The sequence below is a fragment of the Tupaia chinensis genome, unplaced genomic scaffold (assembly GCF_000334495.1).
Source record: "Tupaia chinensis unplaced genomic scaffold, TupChi_1.0 Scaffold000685_1, whole genome shotgun sequence".
Taxonomy (NCBI): Eukaryota; Metazoa; Chordata; class Mammalia; order Scandentia; family Tupaiidae; genus Tupaia; species Tupaia belangeri.
The window spans coordinates 4,374,086-4,380,811 of record NW_006160208.1 but is presented as its reverse complement, the minus strand read 5'-3'; the positions used below and the strand labels follow the sequence as shown (position 1 = coordinate 4,380,811).

At 39.4% G+C, this 6,726-nt stretch overlaps 1 pseudogene; it reads right to left on the bottom strand.

Moving 5' to 3' along the window:
* Positions 1 to 871: 871 nt before the first annotated feature.
* LOC102496343 (tumor protein D52 pseudogene) lies at positions 872 to 5,783 on the bottom strand (annotated as a pseudogene).
* Between the last annotated feature and the right edge of the window lie 943 nt (positions 5,784 to 6,726).

Below are 6,726 nucleotides of genomic sequence, written 5' to 3'. Positions count from 1 at the left end.
CCAAGATCCCAAGAGGAGAATAGAGGAGAAGGGATTGCGGCGTGGCCATCCCCCCGGGGGGTGATTTCTTGCTTTCTGTCTCTCTGTCTCTCTCTGTCTTTCTGGCGAGCGCACGCAACCTATAGCAAAAACCTCTCCAAAAAAATATTTTTTAATCTGGTAAGAATACATTGATACAGTGGCAGTAATAACTGACACACTGAAATGGGTACTCTCACATCAAGATTTGGGGGCTCCACAATCTAGTAGTTGGGATTACTGTATATACTGTCACTTACAAAACTATTGCAAACTGGATATAGAGTCGTTTGCTTGAGTCTGATGTCTTCGGATACCCAAGATATGTACCTTTTACCAAGACAGCATTTACTAAAAAAACAACAAAAAAGAGTAAAACAACTGTGTAGCTAGTAGCTCTTCCCTTGGAGGTACAGAAAATGGTACCAAAATTTTTAATATCAAGGATTCAAAAAAATTTTAAAGTAATTTTAGTTAGAAATCAAATATACAGAGATTCAAGGAAGAAAGAAAATCTCACGGACTACAAAAAGCAAACTGGCATCCCAGATCCAGAGCAGTTTTGTAAAGCAGAACAGCAACTATTATAACCTGCAAGTTCTTAGATCTTTCCAGCGAGTGTCCCCAGGTACGACAGTGTCTTTATAATGGTGACTTCTAAATAAAGGGCCTTGAGTGCACAATAAATAGTGTTCCCAGGGAATAGAAGTGCTTAATCCACCAACTATTTGGTCAAAGGAATATGTAAAGCTAAATAAAGCGCATCTAGTAGAACTCCATGGCAATGCATGTTGGCAAGGTGCACTTGGGTCTCGCAGCATCTGGCAGTGGGAGCAGAGCAAAGGTAGGAATCTCACAGTCTCTCCTGTGTCTGTTCCGGAAGAGGCTCCATGGCGGTGGCACTAACTTCAAGACTTCTCCAAAATCCCTACCACCAGGCTTGGTCCCCCCTACGTTAGACTTCAAGTTTTCAACCCTTTCTTCAAAGGATTTGAACATTGGGGAGTCTTATTTTTTTCTTCCTGAGAGGTTTTTGCTATAGGGTTTTTGCTATAGGTTTTTGCACTCGCCAGACAGAGAGAGACAGAAAGCAAGAAATCACCCCCCAGGGGGGATGGCCACGCCACAATCCCTTCTCCTCTGTTCTCCTCTCGGGATCTTGGGCAGGCACGTACACACGCCAGGTGTGAGATTTTTAAGCCACCGGGTCCGGGACGTGAACCACAGTCGACTACGTGAGAGTCCAACGATATAGCCATTACGCTAACTGCTGATGCCAACGTTGGGGAGTTTTTTACGTCTTCCAGCTTTTTGGTGATGACTGAGCCTACGGATGAAAAAGCAGCCTATGCCTCCTGGCCAGCCTGAGACAAGGTTTCAGGTGACTTCTATGCGGATGTTGCTGTCACATCCTGACACTCTTTGGCAAGGTTCTGTTTTAGTTCCTGTAGGGAAGTGGTTTCCAAGTTTCCGCTTGATCTCAGCGAGATGCTTCTCTCTGGCTGCTAACACCTGAGACAAAGTCTGGATTTCTTCTACCTTTGCGAGTTCTCGCCTCAGCTCTTCTTGCTCCTCGGACAGGGTTTCTGTGGAGTGCCCCACATTCTGACAGGAAGGAGGAATGGAGGAGAGGGGATTGTGTGTGACTCCGCCCCTTCGGCAGAGCGCTTTCTCCCTGTCTCTGTCTCTTTCTGGCAAGCACATACCCACTCTGGCAAGTAAAAAATAAATAAATAAATAAATAAAAAAGCTTTTAAAAAACTGAAAACTAAACAAATTCTACACATTTCCCCAACTACAAATGACTATGTGGACACAGTGTAATTACCCAGAGGATTTACGTATGACCTAAGTAAATGTATGATAAAAGCGCATCAGGAACAACTTTCCAAAATCTCCAAAGAGATTCTAATCTACGGAACCAGCCATTTCTCTAAACCGCAAGGTCTGCCTACTTCTTAGTTCTTTATTATTTGATTAAAATCTCCCATGAGTCCTTCTTTCCCCCAAAGTGTTTTCTTGTGCCAGGGCATTCCTTTTGTGCAGTAAGATGCTCCTTTAAAAAGCTTAAAATTTTAGAGGAAATCCCAGCCCATGGCCAAATTTGTTACAGGATATCTCGAAGGTAAATGACAACAAAGAGATGAATTTCTCTCCAAAGCATTTTAACGTCCTCATTTTGTCTGGCACTATAATCCTCAACCAATAACCTCTAACTGAAAATCATCCATTCGGAACATCATGAAAGGAGTCTGTTACCCTGGTTGTAGCTGGTTTGATCTGGATCTGCAAGAACTTGTTGACACTACTTCAGAAATTCCTCCTATTGGGCAGATAACCTTTGGCAGGGTTAAAACTTACACTTATCTACTTGCATAGAACAATATAGTTAAACTTGAAATGTTTGCATGTGCAGCAATTTAGAAATGACCTTTAAAATTTAAAAGCAATTCTGTTTTTAGCAGAATTTCTATACATTCTATTTTAAAATATATATATTCTAAAAAAATGCATTCCAAAAACTTATTAGAGTGATAGCTATCTCATAACTATCCCATGCACTTTTTTTTCTAGAAATCTTTTTGCACTTGAAATCTGAACTTGGGGCCAGCAGGTGGTGTGGTGGTTAAGGTGCGGGATTCCTACATGGCCAACTGTGGTTCGAGTCCCGGACCGAGCAGCTTGAAAAATCGCACAAGGCACATGTGTACGTATGTCCAGAATCCTATGAGAAGAACAGAGGAGAAGGGATTGCAGGATAACCATCTCCTGTAAGGAGTGATTTCTCACTTTCCTTTTCATTGACTCTATCTCTGGCAAGGGCATGTTCCCTATGGCAACCTTCCTCCCCCCCATAGAAAAGCTGTACTATGTCTTTAATTAAAAATATGAACAGAGCTGAGTGTGTAGAGTGCACCTGTAATCCCAGCTGCTAGGAGGATCATGAGTTCAAGGGCAGCCTGGGCAACATAGCAAAACTATTTTTTAACAAGGTAAAAATATATTAACAAATGAGCTTCCACAAAACCAGATACACAAGAATATTCTCAGGCTTAATGTGTACATGAGCCATTTCTCATGACACGTTTTTTGTTGGTCACATTTCAGAATGAAACGAAATGGAAATAAAGGCCAGGGTCACTGCTGCATCATGTGTTGTGGGATCTGTATTCTATTAGCAGGGTCATTGCCAGGTTTTTTGGTAATTAAAATTCTATTGACCATCTCTTTTTGCTCAAACGCTGAGGAACATAATTTATGGGGCCATAAATGTAAAGGTCATCAGATATAAGCCCATACACATGAGCAGAGGGCAGCCAGAAATTCCCTAAAAACAAGCAATGCTGTGATGAGATCGGGAGCAACTAAGCAAGAAAAGGTATTGGGGACATAACTATTTATAATGTCATTGTCAAACGAAATCATCTTTTTTTTTTTTTTTACATACAAATTTCAGTGTGTACTGAAATAGTTTAAAGTGTGTCTTGGGACGAGCAGTTAGCGCAATGGCTATGTCGCTGGACTCCCATGTAGTCGACCGTGGTTCAAGTCCCGGACCTGGCGGCTTAAACTCATGCTGGGCATGTGTGCGTGCATCGTGCGTGCCCAAGATCCCGAGAGGAGAATGGAGGAGAAGGGATTGCGGCGTGGCCATTCCCCCTGGGGGGTGATTTCTCACTTTCTGTCTCTCTGTCTCTCCCTGTCTTTCTGGCGAGTGCACACGCCCTATAGCAAAAATCTTTCCAAAAAAAAAAAGAATGTCTCTGGGAGCATGGAAATGAACAAACACGCAGTTGTCTGTCACTGCCATAATATCTACTGCTTCTGTCCATTATGAAAACTGTAGTTCAGAAACTTAATGCCAAAAATCGTCGTTCCTTACTCAGCTGCTGGAGGGATGAGTCTGTGGCCAAATACGTTCCTTAATCTGTCTCCCATTAGCAGAATCATTAGCAGATATTTTAACACAGCCTGTGAGAAGCTTGTTTACCAATTCCCTTTCTTCCTTCTGTACGTAAAAGGATCATTTATCTATGTCGTCAATCTTTAAGTTTTCAAATGTCAAACTGAAAAGTCAAGCCTCATTTGAAAGAAAAGACACACACTGTAAAATCGTTCCTTATGTTTCAAAAGTTTCATTTTCCCTTGAGCCAGAGCAAACAGCCTGTGGACTGCAGAGCAATCCTGACACTTGACGCCTCATAGAACTGGGAAAAATGCGAACTGCAAAGGTTATTTTTTGAATGTTTGTGAATTATCTTTGTAATATTAGAAAAACAACTTGGACAACTTACTAGAAAATGTCCTTTGGAAACAAATCTAAGCTTAAAAGAAATATTTTTGCTACCCAGCAAAGAAAACAATAGCTTTACCCCATAAATGGAATTCCAGGGCCAGCAGGTGGCATGGAGGTTAAGGCAGCTGGATCCCACATGGCCAGCTAAGCGGTCTGAGTCCCAAACTCAGCAGCTAGCAAAACACACTGGCACATGTGCGGCATGCATGCTCCAAATCCCAAGAGAATGGAGAAGGAACTGTGGGGTGGCCATCTGCCCTGGAGGGAGATTTCTCACCTTCTCTCTCTCTCTCTGTCTCTCTCTGCTGAGTGCATGTGCTCTATAGCAAAACAAAACAAAAAATAGAGTTCCACATAAATCACTCCATTTCAGTTCATCACAAATTAAAATTCGCATTTCTTATATGTCCACCATTGAGTTTGCTTTGTGTTCCTCCATAAATTTTAAAATACAATAACAAAATCCCTTTGATTTAGGTTCTACCTGATTCATCTGATGACAAAAATCAATATTAGAAAAGTTAAGACAATTTTTAGATGAATTTTTTAATGTATGAGGCCGAAATAAAATATCTTTTCTGTTTGAAACACATTAATTTGGGTTTATAAACCATACTAAAAATTTTGGTATTTTAAAATCCTTAAGATTGCAGGATCATCTTTGTAAGAAATAATTATTTTATACAATTAAATAATCTGTGCTGTAACAAAGCTAATTGTAAACAAATGTAAGATATAATGACCATGTTTATTATTAATTTCCGACAATGGAACAATTTATACAATGGCTTTAAAGTGAATTGCCAACTTTAAATGAATTGTGAGCTTTTTGTTGTTATTGTTGTTAGAAGCAACAGGAATACAAAGTTCATGTTTAATGTTATGGTTAATGATTGATTTGTAACTCCGAAAATAGAATCGTTGTTTCTTTCCCTCTTTTCCCTAGAGTCTCTTCAACTTTGAAGTGGTTGCTTTATAAAACCAAGCTCAAGGCCTCCTTTAAGGATTAAACCTACTTTAGGGAGGTTTCTTTTGTTCTACATAGGACAATCCATTCTGATCCTTCATTAATTCCAATAAACTCAGACAGGTGGCTGGTGTTCTCCGAGGACTTGCATTAGAAATGTAAAAAAATGTGTGTGTACACCTATCGAGTGAAGTGGAGAATTCAGCTACCTTCTATTGAACACAATGAGTGTAGGTTGCTAGCTACTATTTAGGGAAAGGAAAAAAAAAAAAAACTTTTCTTGAGCAGGAAGTAAGATTTGCCCTGCTTTATCCAGATCAGGTGTTGGCAAACTGACTCACAGGCCAAATTTGGCTCTCTGTCTGATTTTATAAGTAAAGTTTTATTGGAACCCAGCCATACTCATTCATTTATACGTGAGCATAGCCAAAAGGCTGAGAAGTGATCATTGATTTATACGTTGTCTAAGTCTGCCTCTGTGCCACAGTAGCACAGTCGCATAACCGCGTAGCTGTTACAGACCAAATGACCTGCAAAGACTAAAATAATTACTCTCTGGACTCTTAAAGAAACGTTGCCAAGTCCCGATATAGATAAATATCTTAAGTCTTCATTTCTTTTCTGTCTTCACAGAAATTGTCAAAAATATGGGGGGGAAAACCCACTGGGCAACTCAAACTAACAGTTCTTATTGAATTTCTATGAATATTTTAAAGAAGATGCAAAAGCAAATTACTTCAATCAGGACTATTTTAAATAATATGCAAAGATGTGTGTGTGCGCGTGTGTGTGTGTGCGTGTATCTATCTATATATATGTATGTATGTGTATAAATATATATCTGATTCCAGTTTTCTATAACCTCAAAGGGCCAATGAAAATAGTCTCCCTGAAAACTGTGTCTTACTCAGTTAAAGGGATGTGTTGGCTCGATATGTGTGGTTTTCTCTTTAATTGCTGCAGGGATTTGAATTGCAGGTGAATCAAAATTTAAAATTCTGAGCATTTTGCAAACTTGTCATTATGCATGCTATAGGCAGGTTAGTCGATTTAGTTATGCCAATGATTGCGAAAAGATACATTATTGCAGCATTATAATGCATACACAGGTTTTATGTTCTTCTGCATAATATTAGAAACTCAAATTTATGGAGTCACAGAACTGTTATCATCATCCAGTTTTTAAATAAGGTAGCAATTGGTGATTTATATCACGCATAAAAGTTTCTTTGTCAAGGTGTTTGCTGATCCATGGCATATAAATTGGATAAACTATACAAGCTTTTGATGGGATCATTAGGAATTATTTGTATTTGTGGTTTTCTAAAAAGCATTTTGTTGTTGTTGTTAATCTCAAGTGACACTTACCTATTCTTTCTCAACAAATTTTTGTTAAGACTATCCATTTGAATAGTTTTTGCATCAGAACTTTGAAAAATGATAG